Genomic DNA, 14,768 nt, shown 5'->3' on the forward strand with positions numbered 1-14,768 from the left:
CGGCGCCGCCTCCTCCATGCCGCCCCTGGTCCTCGCGCCCCGCCCGGGGGCCCGCCAGGCCGAGCCTCCCACCGAGGAGGGTGCCCACCTGCCAGATTTCCTCAGCCTTCCAGAAGGCCCCGTCGCTCCAAAGATTCTTTGAAGTGAACTTTGAAGGTCGTTAGTGAAGGTCTTTTACCGATCTTGTCTTTTTCGCTGTGCTCAGTTTATTTTTATTTATTTTTAAATTTTTATGTAATAGAATTTATTTTTGAGAGCAGTTTTAAGTAAAACTGGGGAAAAGGTACAGAGAGTTCCCATATGCCCCCGCCCTCTCCCATACGCACTACAGCACCCCCTCTCAACATCCCCCACCAGATGGTGCACTTGTTACAATCACTGAACCTACACTGACTCGTCGTTGCCACCCAAAGACCTAGCTTACCGAGGCTTCACTCCTGGTGCTGTACGTTCTCCGGGCTGGAACAAGGATATTAGACAAGTATGCACCATCACAGTGTCATACAGAGTAGTTTCACTGCCCTGAAGATCCTCTGTGCTCTATGTGCTGGTCCCTCCCTCCTCCATAACCTCTAGGAACCAGCAAGCTTTCACTGTCTCCATAGTTTTCCCTTTTCCAGAATGTCATACAGTTGGAGTCATAAAGTATGTAGCCTTTTCAGACTGGCTTCTTTCGCTTAGTAATATGCGTTTAAGGTTCCTCCACATCTTTTTGTGTCTTGATAGCTCATTTCTTTTTAGTGCTGAATAATATTCCATTGTGTGGATTGTAGTGGTTTATCCATTTACCTACTAAAGGACATCTTGGTTGCTTCCAAGTTTGGCAATTATGAATAAAGCTCCTACACACACCCCTGTGCAGGCTTTTGAGTGACATAAGTCTTCAGATCCTTTGGGTAAATACCAAGGAGCACAACTGCTGGATCATATGGTAAGAGTGTGTTTAGTTCTTTAAGATACCGCCAAACTGTCTTCCAAAGTGGCTGTACCATTTGCATTCCTGCCAACAACGGATGAGAGTTCCTGTTGCGCCACATCCTCACCAGCATTTGGTGTTGTCTGTGTTTGGATTTTGGCCATCCTAGTAGGGCTGTTGTTGCAATTTGTAGTCTCCTAATGACATGTGATGTGGAGCATCTGTTTTTCCCCAGTTTTATTGAGATATAATTGACATGTAACATTGTATTAGTTTAAGGTATACGACATAATGATTCAAAATAGGTATATATTTATGGCAAAATGATTCCCACAAGAAATTAACATCCATCACCTCACATAGTTGCAGTCTTTTTTCCTCGTGATAACAACTTTTAAGATCTACTCTCTTAGCAAATTTCAAATATACAATACAGTATCGTTGGCTACAGTCACCAGGCTGTACATCAATCACATCCCCAGAACTTACCTTATAACTGGAGGCTTGCACCTTTGACCACCTGCACCCGTTCCCCCACCCCCACCCCCCCACCTCTGGGAATCACCAGTCTGTTCTGTTTCTATGAGTTCAGTTTTGTTTTTCTTTTTAGATTCCCCATATGAGATCAGACAATATTTGTCTTTCTCTGTCTGACTTATTTCTGACTTAGCATAATGCCCTGTAGGTCATCCATGTGGTTGCAAAGGGCAGAATTTCCTTCTTTTTATGGCTGAATAATATTGCGTCTTGTGTGTTCTTCATCCGTTTTCTTCATCCATTCATCAGTCAATGGAATTCACAATGGCTATTGTGAATAATGCTGCAATGAACATTGGGGTGTAGATAACTCTTTGAGATAGTGATTTCATTTCCTTGAGATATATACCCGGAAGTGGGCTTGCTGGATCATATGACAATTCTATTTTTAATTTTTTGAGGAAACTCCATACTGTTTTCCATAGTGGCCGCACCAATTTACATTCCCACCAACAGGGCACAAGGGTTCCCTTTTCTCCACATCCTCACCTGCACTTGTTACCTCTTGTCTTTTTGACAATAGTCATTCTTTAACAGGTGTGAGGTGACATCTCATTGTGGTTCTGATTTGCATTTCCCTGATGACTAGTGATGTTGAGCATCTTTTCATGTACCTGTTGTTTGGACCATTTTTAAATTTGATTGTTTTCTTATTGTTGAATTTAAGAGTTCTTTGTATATTTTGGATAATAATCCTTTATCAGATGTGTCTTTTGCAAATATTTTCTCTCAGTCTATGGCTTGTTTTTTTATTCTCTTCACAGTGTCTTTTGCAGAACAGAAATTTTTAATTTTAATGACGTCCAGCTTATCAGTTCTTTTTTTCATGCACCCTGCCTTTGGCGTCACATCTAAAAAGTCATCAGAGCTAAGTCCGTCTAGATTTACTCCTATGTTATCTTCCAGGACTTTTCTAGTTTTGGATTTTAATTCAGGTCTGTGATCCATTTTGAGTTAATTTTTGTGAAGGGTTTAAGGTCTGTGTCTACATTCATTTTTCGCATGTGGCTGTCCAGTTGTTCCATCACCATTTGTTCAAAAGACTCTTTGCTCCATTGTATTCGCTTCCTCCTTTGTCGAAGATCAGTTGGCTGTGTTTTTGTGGGTCTGTTTCTGGGCTCTCTATTCTGCCCCATTGATCCGTTTGTCTACTCTTTCATTAATACCACACTGTCTTAGTTACAGTGAATCAAGTAGCTTTATAGTAAGTTTTGAAGTTGAATAGTGTCAGTCCCCCAGCTTTGTTCTCCTTCAATATTATTTTTCCTTTGTTGGCCTTCTCTCCCTCTCCGTTTTTCCCTCCTGTCTCCTTGTCTCTTACCTCCTCTGCCCCCTGCTGTTTCTCTCAACTTTGCTTTCCTTTTTTTAATCTCTCTTCTCCTTTTCTTCTCTTTCTCTCACTTAGTCCCTTTCTTTTGGGGAGCCAGCACTGGGCACAAGAAAAAGTAAATGCTTTGGATCCCAAGAAAGTGTGAAAATTTAAATTCTGCCCCTGACACTTTACCTGGAATGACGTTGAGTAATTCCTAAACCTCCCTAGACCCAGGCTCCTCCTGCGTGAGGCCTGGCTCAGAGATTCGGCCCTTCTCCCTGTTCACCGGTGTTTCTGCTGAAATCCTATACAGGACTTTACAGAACGGGGCCTTCACAGCCTCTCCAGCTCTCTCCTAACAGGACGTTTGCCTCCTTGTGTTTACTGACAGTTTATCTAGAAAGTTGCCATTACTTTTTCTCAATGGCAATAGACAAGAGCCTCATTTAGTGTTACCCATATTTTCTAATTGGCACAGTTAGATGTACAGTTGGCTCAGGAAGTACCAAAAAGGATATTTAGGAACATGTGCAACTTGCATAGCAGCGTAGACATAAGTGTAGCTCTGTTTTTATCAAAATAACCAAAACAGCCAGTGGTTCCCTGTGAATGCTTCAAAATAAATTTTTAATCCTCAAAAAAAGTTGGGTGTGTGGTAGATTATATTATTTTAAATGTCCAGTCCACCTGCTCCAGGCCTTTCCGTGGGGTCCTCCCTGAGTAGGGAATGTCTCCCTGCCGGTAGAGGTCAGGCTTGGCCATAATGGAATTGGGTGGAGATGACACCTGCCACCTGGGAGCAGGAGTGGGAGGGGCCTTGCACAGCTGGCCGATGCTCCTCTTCCCTCTGCCCAGGAACTGGGTGTCCACACTGGGGCACTACCTAACCCCAGGTCCCAGGTGGAGCAGAGCCACAGCTCGCCTGTGAAAATGTGAAACAAGCCTTCATGGAGGTCACCGTTGAGATTTGGGGGTGTCACTGCAGTATAACTCTGCAGAAGCTGACAGAACACAGGTGTGAAAGATGGAAATTCAGGCATTAGTAGGTGTTTTCCTACAGGTGCCTAGTGTGGCTTCTCAGCAAATCTTTTTGTGGAGCCCTGCCCGCCCTGCCCGCGGCCCCCAGGGTCAGCACCCACCCAAGGCTCCTGACCACCTCTATCCCACTGCGATTGCAAGAGTGAGGATGGCGTCCTCCCGGCAGGCTCGCTGGAGAGGTGCAAAAGGCAGATTCACCTTCCGCGTTACCTGTGACTCCAGAGGACAGCTCAGTCGCAGTATAACAGTCTGTAAAGTGTGTGCTGCTCCTTAGAGGGGGACCGGGCTTCTTTCCCTGGTCCTCTCCTGGACCCTGACACCAAAAAGGGACAGTGTTGGGCATCTCCTCCCACCTAGTGGGTTCCCTGTGTGCCTTCAGACCACAGACACCTCACAGCCACTCGGCCCCTGTGCGGAGCAGAATTTAGGGGGAGTGTACGTGAGCACACACAGGGGCTGCTGGTCAATAGCTTTTTACTTCTATCCCCGTGACCAGAACTGCCTTTCCCCAGTCAGGACCCTCCCCAGAGAAGAATGGTGGAAGGACACCCTGCCTCGTCCCTCCTGTGTTCTGGAACTAGCCCACGTACGAGCTCACTGTAGAGGCGGCCACCTCGGCACAGCGTGACCCTCCTGGGCTGGGCAAATCCTCCCTGCAGGGCGGTAACTCAGAGTGGCCATGGGACATCTGTCATCTCTGTCAGCCCAGCATCTGCGTCCAATTTTGCTGGTGCTGTCCCCTCCTGTAATGGCCAGAGCCCAGCTTCTGGGCCTGAAAGTCGAGATCAGATCCCAGTTCTGCAATTTATCAGCTCTGAGGCCTTGGTGAGGGCGTCCACCGGGGCCTCAATTTCCCCATCCATCAAAAGGGGGCAATGCGCCGACTAAATTAGTGAACAGAGAAGCTACTAAGCTGAGATTAAAATGAGTTAACTTATCTAAAGTGCTTAAAACCGTGCCCAATGAACAGTGAACTTCACGTCCCTTTGCTCTTACTGTCATGTGTCTGTGGTGGTGGACCTTGGCCTGGGCTCCAGGACCAGGCACACGTCCCAGGCCTGGCCATGGGTGGTTCAGAAGTGGGCATAACCCAAAGCCGGGCTTACCTGCAGCCCATCCTGAGACCTGCTGGGACAATCAGAACCACAGTGCGGGGGAAGGACGGAAGCTGAAGTTCCTGTTGGTCGTCTGGTCCCGAGGGGGCTGAGCCAGCAGAGTTGGAGCCAATGCGGGCCTGCCTCCTCTGCTGCCTTGTGACCACCTGGATCCAGCTGGCCGGGAATTTTTAGTTATTTGAGCCGTTAAATTCCCTAATTAGCTTAAGCCTGTTTGAGCTGCTTTTTTTGTCCCCTGCAGAAGAAAAACAGTCCTGAGACACTCAGCCTGGGATGGTCCCCTGAAGAAAGGAGACAGAAAGTCATGCCCGTGTGGGGCCATCCTGCATGCTGCGGATGGAGAAGGCGGAGCAGCCTGGGGCAGGGTGGCCAAGCTTCCCGATGGCTCTCCTGTCCTGAGCTTTCCTGGCTGCACCAGGGTGCCCAGGGCCTATGAGACACCAGTGTGAGCTGGTAATAAATGTCCCTTTCTTGCTTGAGAGCCAGAGTCCTAATGAACAGTATGATTCCTGTTGTTTGTGTTTAGGAAGTAATGTGGACAGAACATAAACGTCCTGTGAGGTCGGCGTATGTAGTTCGTTCGTTGATGGCTAACTTGCTATCGTATTTGCCAAACAACAAATGTGATCCGAACAGATGGACGTGTGTTTGAAAGACAGAGGTCTCCCCACACTCGCCGTCCGCAGATGAATCGGCACTGACCTTGCTAAGCCCTGCCCGGAGGGAAGCCTGTTCTCTGGCTGCCCCTTTCTTCTCCTTTCTAAGATGAAGAGGTGGCCCTTCCTGCTCCCCCAGCGCCACCCCGCCTGGGCCTGGGCATTCTGTCCCCTCCCCGGTCCTGAAAAGGCTCGCACCCAACTTGTTCCACCAGCAGCTTCTCCTTTTTGCCTTCAAACAAGTCCAATCCCTGTTCTCTAAAACTTCAAGATATTAAGAGCGATGCAGGCCTGCTGCCTCTGGGTCCCCACCCCTGGCCCTCTGCCTGCAGCTGTGTTACCAGCTTCCACCAAACAAAAGGTGAATAAATCACCAGTCCCTTCATGGTTGCTAAGTTCTGTTACCAATTGAACTCTCCCCAACTGGTTTGGACTGGTTTGGTTCAGCCGTCTTCTCCTTCCTTTCGTTCTGTTTTCCCCCAACACCTGCGCCCTGCTCTCCGAGCCCACTGGGAGGATGTCTCGGAGCTGCTTCTGGGCTCCCACTGCCTCCACTCTGCTCTGGGCTCCCCTAGGCGGCCCCAGCTTCTCAGAGAGCTGGCCTCCTCCTCCTGTGCTGCTGCCTGCTTATGCTTCGCTGTGACTTCAGGCCCAGCGTATTCAAAAGTCCCACCTCCACACTGGCCAGCGCCCCACTCAGCAGCCACAGGGGCGCAGAGGGAGCTGGGATTTTGCAATTGCAAGCCTTGGCCTCAAATCCCACTCTGCTAGTCCCTAATCATGTGATCCCGGGCAAGTCACTACAACTCCTTTGGTTTCCTCCTCTGCGAACGGGGTCGACAGTGATGTCCCCTCACAGGGTTGCTGCAGGCACCAGAGCAGGTGACGGATGGAACACCTCACTGAACGCTGGGACGTGGGTTATTGAGTGACATACGATAGTGTAAGAATTAAGGAAACAGGCTTGGAGTCAAAGCACCGGATTTAGCTCCTGGCTGTGTCCTTTCCTGGCGGTATGACCTTGGCCAATGAACAAGCATAGCTGTGCCTCATTTTCCACATCTGCACAGTGGGCATCTTACCATGACCCTGCAGCTGGGTGTTGGGAGGAAGGTGGTTCCCACGGGCTCAGGGCTCGGAGCAGCGCCTGGCTTACAGACAGCATTCACTAAACGTTTGCTGTGACACTTTCTCACTCTTCCCCAGCACGTTTTTAACTGACAGGGTCCCTAACCTCCCTGCCTGTCGGTGCCCGTATTTTCAGATCTGTTCAGTCACTGCTCATAGAGTCTCAGGTGGCTGTGGTGTCCAGTGTGTTCAAGGACTGGCCCTGGCGGTGTGCACCCCAGGGAAGAGGCCATGGCTTCTCTCTACCCGGCCTTCTCCGGACGTCTCTGCAGCAGGGCTGCCTGTTGTGGGGCCTGCCTCCGACCTGGGGACACAGTGAAGGAAGTTCATTCTTCGCCATCCTTTGGTTTATTTGTCTGCACTTTAAGATCTTAATGGGTAGCAGGGTCTTGTTGTTTCTCCCTGAAGCTATCTTTCCTCTTCTAAGGTGAGCCCCGGTGTCTCTAAAGCACAGCCACACTGCTGGGCAGGCTGCCTGAGGGCTGTCTCCCCGGCAGGCCGGCCCCCCTTGCCACCCCCAGGCTCAGCATCCTGTCTCGCCAGATGATGGCTCTGCCACCCTTTGCCTGCCTGCCGTCTCTACAGCCACGCATCTCAGCAGCTCCCTGTTACCTACAAGTTCACTGCACCAAATTCAAAGACCTGATCTTTTTCCTTGTACCCTCCTTGTACCTGAAAGTATTTAAGGTGGCATCTCATTGTTATTTTTTTAAGATCCTCGATGATCTCGCTACAAAACTGGACCTTCAGAATAGGCTTAGAACCCATGCCAAAGTAGTCGCTCGGTCTGTCCAGGTCCCCTGTTGGCTTGGTGGCCGTCTCTCAGGGGCACCTACTCTGTTCCCGGCGGTGCAGCAGCGGTCAAGGCCTCACTCTCAGCATCTTAGGTCCAGCTGGGCTCCAGCCCATGGAGTCAGCATGTCAGTGCCTAGAGCTGCTATAGCAAAGTGCTACAAATGGGCGGCTTTTGAAAAACAGAAGTGTATGCTTTCACAGCTCGGAGGCCTGAAATCAACGTGTCAGCAGGGCCGCGCTCCCTCCGAAGGTTCTGAGGAAGAATGCTTCCAGCCTCGTCCAGCTTCTGGGGCCCTTGGCATTCCCTGATTTGTGGCCACGTCACCCCACTCCCGGCCTCTGTCTTCACAGGGCCGTGCTCTCCTTGTGTGTCTGTCTCCAAACCCCCACTCTTCCTGAGGACACTGGGCATTGGCTTTAGGGTCCATCCGAATCCCGCACGACTTCTTTACTTGGTTACATCTGAAAAGCCCTGTTTCCAAAGCAGGTCACAGGTACCAGGTGGTAGGACTTGAACAAATTTTTGAGGGAACAGTTCAGCCCACAAGAGTCAGCAACCAGAGCAGCAAGGTCAAACAAATGAGGACAAAATTTTAGTGAAAATACTTTTTTTCAGCTCTATGAATTTGCTTAAAATTCACAGTTTTGTAGTAGAAACTGGTATAGGATAGCAGAGAGCCTGGGCCACTGAGTCCTAGTGTCTGAATTTCAATCTTGCAAAGATCAGTTTCTTTGCCTTTGTAATAAGAGTCATGCCCACGTCATCAAACTGTGGGGGTGATGGTGGTACTGGAGCGAAAACATGTCAGTCGCCACATTGATGCCTGCACTGTGACCCCTTCAGAAGACTCATCTGTTATCAACTCTACAGCAGTATTTGACCATCAATTCTGGTTTACTGTTATGTTGTGTGTGTGTATGAGGAAGATTGTCGCCGAGCTGACACCTGGGCCCATCTTCCTCTGTTTTATATGGGAGACAGCACCACAGCATGGCTTGATGAGCGTCATGGGTCCACACCTGGGATCTGAACCTGCAAACCCCAGGCTGCTGAAGCGGAGTGTGCGAACTCAACCACCACGCCACCAGGCCAGCCCCGTGGTTTACTGTTTTTTAATATAACCGTTACAATCTTAATTTTTCAAACATCTTGAATACTTTAAATAAACCTCCTGTTATTAAGCCTTAAATCAGCAGTATTGTGCACCGGGGCTGGCCTCATCTGTCATTTTGTACATGGGCCCCTCTGTGCCCATACAGCCTACCTTCCAGGAAGGTGACAGGGATGATAAATATCAAGTTGTTCCACACTGCATCCCATTGCAGCGAACTTTCTGCACACATGGCCTACCCTCTGTGTGAAGCAAAATGGGTTATAAATATCCAGGAGTTATTGTGACATTGAACTGCCATGGATGTGGACTAGAAGGGAGTGGCCACTTGGTTTTATTCAAACTGACCTTACCATCATGGCAGCAGCATGCAGCAACACTCAAGCTGTCAGCCAAGCCTGGGAGCTGTCTGTTTACAGAGTTTGTGTTGAAGAGGGTTTTGCCCCACGGATTCCACCTGTGGTGACTCTTCATCAGTTGGGTCAAGGTAATTGGTTAGACTACTAACCTCCCAAGGCTGACCCTTCACCGATGGAAGGTCTGGGGATAGCAGATTGCAGACTTTTCCCACGATTCTCGAGAGGGAATGGAGTTGAGGCGAAAAGGAACAGAAAATTGAGGAGGTGTCTCTGAACTTATTGTTAATGTTCCTCTCAGTTCTTTTAGAATGCTTGATACACACACACAAAATAACAGGACGGTTTCCTGGACATGCCACCAGGGGACACCTGACGCCCTCCCCCCACCGTGGTGGTTTTCCTCAAGGGGCTTCCAGCTGAAGGTAGGTAAATGCAACAGTCAGCAACCATGGTGACAGTTCCTAGAAGGAAAGAAGCAGAACCCACCATCTACTGGGGAAGCAACTGGAATGAAAAGCTTTGAAAACAAAGGCAAAAGATCAAAAGACAAAGTACTGAAAGGGAATCCAAGATGTACTGATGGGTGGACACTAACTTTAGGAAAACCAGGGAGATCCGGGCACAGATGGACCCGCAGAGACCAAGCGCGAGCCTCTGAGGCTGTCCCGGAGCCAGCATGTTCACGACCCTGCGAAGCAGGCAGCTCCCCCTTGAGAGATGGGGAAACCAAGTCCCAGAGGGAGTGCAGGGCCGTGTCACCGGGTCCACACCCCTCCCCCTCCTGCTCTCCCCTCCGCTGCGTGTAAGCGGTTTCCCCAGCGCGGGAGCCTGCAGGCCTGGGGGCAGAGGAGGCCTCTTTCCGGACCTGGGAGACCTCGCCTGCCCAGCACAGGGGCCTCGCCTCCACAGCCATGACCTCTCGCCTGGGGCGCGTGACCCACCCGGCTGCCCACTCCCCACCCGCACAGAGCAGAGAGGATGGGAAGCGGGACACGGGGCCTGACCCTCTCCACATCGCAGCGAGTTTTCCAGGAAAGCGGGGGACCTTCGTGGCAGGACTCTCCGAGCGCTCTCCAGCCCGGGATTCAGACCAACTCACCTCTTCCCGGGTCACGGCCGTGACCCCTGCAGAGCTCTCCAAGAGGTCGACTACCGAAAATGGCGAAATAGGAAATGTTTTTAGAGGAACATATGCAGAATCGAAAAGGAGCTGAATAGAAGCATGTTTACAGAACTGAGCAAGGACCAAAGGAAAGCTGAGCGAAGAGGCGGATGGAGAAGCTTTCTCCTGACGCAGGTGTTTTCAGTGCGAGTGGCTGTGCTTTTGCTGTGCATGTGAATTTCCAGAACACTGGAGTTACCTATAATTAAAAAGAGAAGAAACATCAGCTTAGGATGCCAAGAATGATTCTGACGCCAGTCGGTTAGAGAAGCACCCGGGGCTCTCTCTGTCCTCCGACTCGCCTCGAAGTAAGCCCAGTGGTTGCGTCACACTTGGAAGCAAGCAAATAGAGCACAGGCATTTTAAAGAGAAGCTTCAGATTTAAGACATTTTTAGGCAGCTGAAACAATTCTAGGAGAAGTGTTCCACATCGTTAATGCTGAAAGACAAAAGAGCAGACTGCAGCTGGGCGTGAGCAGGCGTGAGAGAGCCGCGCGGCCTGCAAAGGCAAGGAGGAGCAGCCGCTGAGCCCGCCATACACCAACCTGCCACCTTCTCTGCTCAAGCTGCACATTATTGCTAAGGTAAGAGGTGATTATCCCCTCTGTATAGCCCCAAACCCTCAACATCGAAGGTCGCACTGCTGGGATGTGGCAGACGTGGGTCCAAAGCCAGTTTGAACCCAGTCCGATCCCTCAGGGCGGCATCAGCAGGCCTGGTCCTGACCCTCTCTTTCCCCCTAAGTTTTCAACTAAAATCTATTGGAGCATTTTTCTTCTTTCTTTAGGGAAAGATATTTCCATGAAAGCACTTGGTAGTAAATTTTACTGTAAAGAATTCCCCTCCTAATTTTTATTTGTGTGTGTTCCTTTCATTATTTCAGTTAAATTGTTACATTATTTTGCGTTTATCTTTTTCTGTACACAGACCTTACATATTTACACAGGGTGATGTCATGTAAATACTTTACAATCGAATCTTTGTGATGCAAAATCTAACAGCCAAGGTCTGTCCTGACCAGGCCCTGCTGTCGCTTCACTTTCCTCAGAGTATGCGGTGTTTGAATAAGGGGACTCGTCGCTGACTGTGAGGCAGCCAAGAATGAGGAGAGCCGGCCCTTGCTTCCCCGGACCTGGCCATGGTGTAAGGTGTGATCAGAGCTGCTGGGTTCAGTTCACTGAAGAGCAGTGTAAGGTGGCCTCCCGCGGCACGCATAGGAAGTGCTGGCTTAGAGAGCCCGCTGGTCGGTGGCGGAGGAAGCCCAGCTCCCTCAGAAACGTGTAACGACCCGCCTGCTCAGACAGGAGACAGCCCACTACCCGCAAACATCCTCCAGCACTGGATGCCAGAGTTGGGCCAGAAAGGCAGTGTCACTGAGCAAGAAGGGACGTGGGACCTGCCAGTCGTGTATGTCTTTGTAATCTCACCTTTTAAAATGTTGAGTTTCACATGACGGGTTTCTATGTATTTTAAACATTAGTGTTATAGTACATGCATAGACTTTATTAGTTAACAGACATATATTGGAAAGACATGCTTGAAAATTGTTTGCCAACTTGGGTGCAAAACCAGAAAAGCTTGGAGGCTCTCTGCTCAGAGGAAGGTGCACATCCGTGGAGAAGGCAGTGGTGAGAGCCCGCCCCCACGTCCGTGAGATCCACAAGACACCCCTGAATCGCCCGGGTCAGGGTGCAGGTACAGCCGGACCTCTGTCTGCCTTTCTTCTCACCAGTGACGGTGATGCCCCATGAGACTGTCTGAGAAGCAGGAGGGTGTTGACAGTCACAGGTCAGCCTTCCCATTCCCTGAACAGGCCCAGGCTGTGGCTCCCGGAACTCAGAGGGACCAGCCCTCCTCCCCAAACCGATGAGTCTGCTGGTCAAAGGAGCAAAATGGCAAAAGACCTTAAAACGCCGGCCTTGCTTGTCCTACAAGAAGTGCACCCTGGAATGCCTGTTCTTCAATGGCCAGTCACACAGGGTTAACACAAACACATCAGTAGATGGCCAGGGTGGAGAAATAGGCATTCCCATACGCACCCACGGGTGTGTAAATTGGAGAAATCTTTCAGCAGGCAGTTTGAAAATATTGGCCCACGGTTTTAAAAATACGTATATCAAGGATCAGCCTGGTAGTGTAGTGAATGAGTTCACGTGCTCTGCTTCTGTGGTCCAGGGTTTGTGGGTTTGGATCCCGAGTGTGAACCTACACACTACTCATCAAGCCATGCTGTGGCGGCATCCTACATACAAAATAGAGGAAGATTGGCAACAGACATTAGCTCAGGGACAATCTTCCTCACCAAAAAAGAAAAAAAATATATATATATATATATATATGTATGTATGTATGTATACACACACACACATACACATCTACTACCCATCAGTTTCTCCTCTGGGTATTTTTTGAAGGAAATAATGGAATTTGTAAATAAGGGTTTTAAATACATAAAGGCTTGTTATTCAACCACTTATTCATTCTATACACACTTATTGGTGCCTTTTATGAGGTAGACTCTGTGCTGGATGCTGCAACACAGCAAAGAATAAACTAGATGGGGCTCCTGCCCTCCTGGGCTTATTAATAATCATCACAGTGTTATTTATAATAAGGAAAATCAGAAACTAACAAAATAAGCAAAATGAGTGTTCCTTTTTGCAGTTATGAATGACTATGCAACCATTACAAATTGTATTGTAAAAGACACTAGGAAATAGTCACACTAGGGGGTTGAGTGGAAAAAAGCAGTTTAAAGAACAGTGTCTACAGGATAAGTCTCCTCACGGCTGTGAGTGCTCCGAGAAGGCTCACAGCTCAGCCTAGCGTCTGAGACCAAGGTAGCTTAGAATGATGAGACTTCTCTTTAGGGAGACACAAAACAGAGCAGAACAAGAAAGCCTGGGAAATACGCCTGTCATTTCTCCAACTTCTTGAGTGTTCTCTGAGGGTGGTCCCAGGACCCATAGGGATAACAATAGCATTGATGGGAGATTCTGAGAGGCAATCAGGCCTGTCTGAGGGACCACAGCCCAACCGAAAGTAAGCACCTCATCCAATATTTAAAAAGCACCTGCAGTGTAATCAATAAAGGACCCTAGGAGAAATGGGCTTGCTCATACATCATTGGTGTGAGGGTACCTTATCATAAACTTTTGAGAAGGCACTTAGCAATATTTATCAAAATTCTTAATGTCACTACCATAACCTAGCAGGAGTACTTATGCCTGCATTAAAAAATTGGAATAAAGAGATGAAAATTAAAAAGCATATGCATAATGGGAGTCCCACAAGGAGAAAAGAGAGAAAAAGAAGCAGAAAGGATATTTGAAGAAATAATGGCCAAAAACTTTCCAAATTTGATGGAAAAGATTAAGCTGCACATCCTAGAAACTCAACAAACTCCAAGTGGGATCAACTCAAAGAATCCACACTGAAGTGCATCACAGCCAAAGTGTCTAAAGCCAAAGGTGACGTGAGAATCTTGAAAACAGCAGGAGAAAAATGACATAGCCTGTACAAGTGATCCTTGCTGAAGTTAACAGGTGATTTCGCATCAGAAACTATGGAGGCCAGTAGTCAGTGGGACGACACATTCAAAGAGCTGGAACGAGAGACAGAATTGTACCTCCAGCAAAATATCCTTCAAAAATGGAGAAAACAGTCCACCAAATATGAACAAAACCTGAGAGAATTTGCCACAGGTAGAGCTGCCCCACCAGACATACTAAAGACAGTCCCTCAGGCTACATGAAAGGACACGAGACAGTAACTGAATCCACACAGATGGATAAAGATCTCGCACTTGACCATGCTGAGTGCCAGGAATGTGGAGGAAAAGGCCAGACATAGCACACGCTTGGGACAGCTCTGCTAAAGGCTTCCCACTCCTACCTTCCAGCAGTGTCATGGTGGATGGAGGCGCAGTTGGCTGTTCTGTTGGTCCCTCACTTCTGGGCTTCCCCTATTTTCTCAGGAATTCATCCACTTAAAAAAGAGAGAAAGAGGGCCAGCACCCATGGCCTAGTGGTTAAGTTCAGCATCTCCACTTCAGTGGCCCGGATTCACTTCCTGGGTACAGACCTACACTGCTCTGTTTGCGGCCATGCTGTGCTGGTGGCCCACGCATACTAAAAAAATACAGGAAGATTGGCATGGATGTTAGCTCAGGGAAAATCCTCCTCAGTAAAAAAAAAAAAACAGAGAGAGAGAGAAAGAGCACTAGTAAATGCAGCATAGGTAAATATAAATAACAGTATAAATAGGGTTTTTTGGTGTGTGTAACACTTTTCCTATCTGGTTTACATGACAACCGCATAAAGCAACAATTATAAAATTGTGTTTATGAGCTTATAAAATATAAAGATGTCATTTATATGACAATAATAATACAAAAGAAGATGGAAAAAACAAAGCTATATTGGAGTAGTGTTTCTGTATACTATTGAAATTAAGCTGGTATTAATCCAAACTAGATTGTTTCAAGTTAGGATGCTAATTGCAATCTCAAGGACCATCACTAAGAAAATAGCTGAAAAATACATAGGAAAAGAAACAAGAAGGGAATAAAAACAGTACACTAGAAAATATCTATTTAACATGAAAGCAGCAGTAATTGAGGACTAAAGAAACAAAAAA

At 48.2% G+C, this 14,768-nt stretch overlaps 1 protein-coding gene across 1 annotated transcript in view; it reads right to left on the bottom strand.

Moving 5' to 3' along the window:
* Window positions 1-112, bottom strand: part of METTL21A (methyltransferase 21A, HSPA lysine) — a 17,316-nt gene extending 17,204 nt beyond the window's left edge. The window contains exon 1 of the mRNA XM_046658945.1: window positions 89-112. The gene's annotated coding sequence lies outside the window, so the exon portion shown is untranslated. The remainder of the gene's footprint in view (window positions 1-88) is intronic.
* Between the last annotated feature and the right edge of the window lie 14,656 nt (window positions 113-14,768).

This window comes from Equus quagga, chromosome 4 (genome assembly GCF_021613505.1).
Source record: "Equus quagga isolate Etosha38 chromosome 4, UCLA_HA_Equagga_1.0, whole genome shotgun sequence".
NCBI lineage: Eukaryota > Metazoa > Chordata > Mammalia > Perissodactyla > Equidae > Equus > Equus quagga.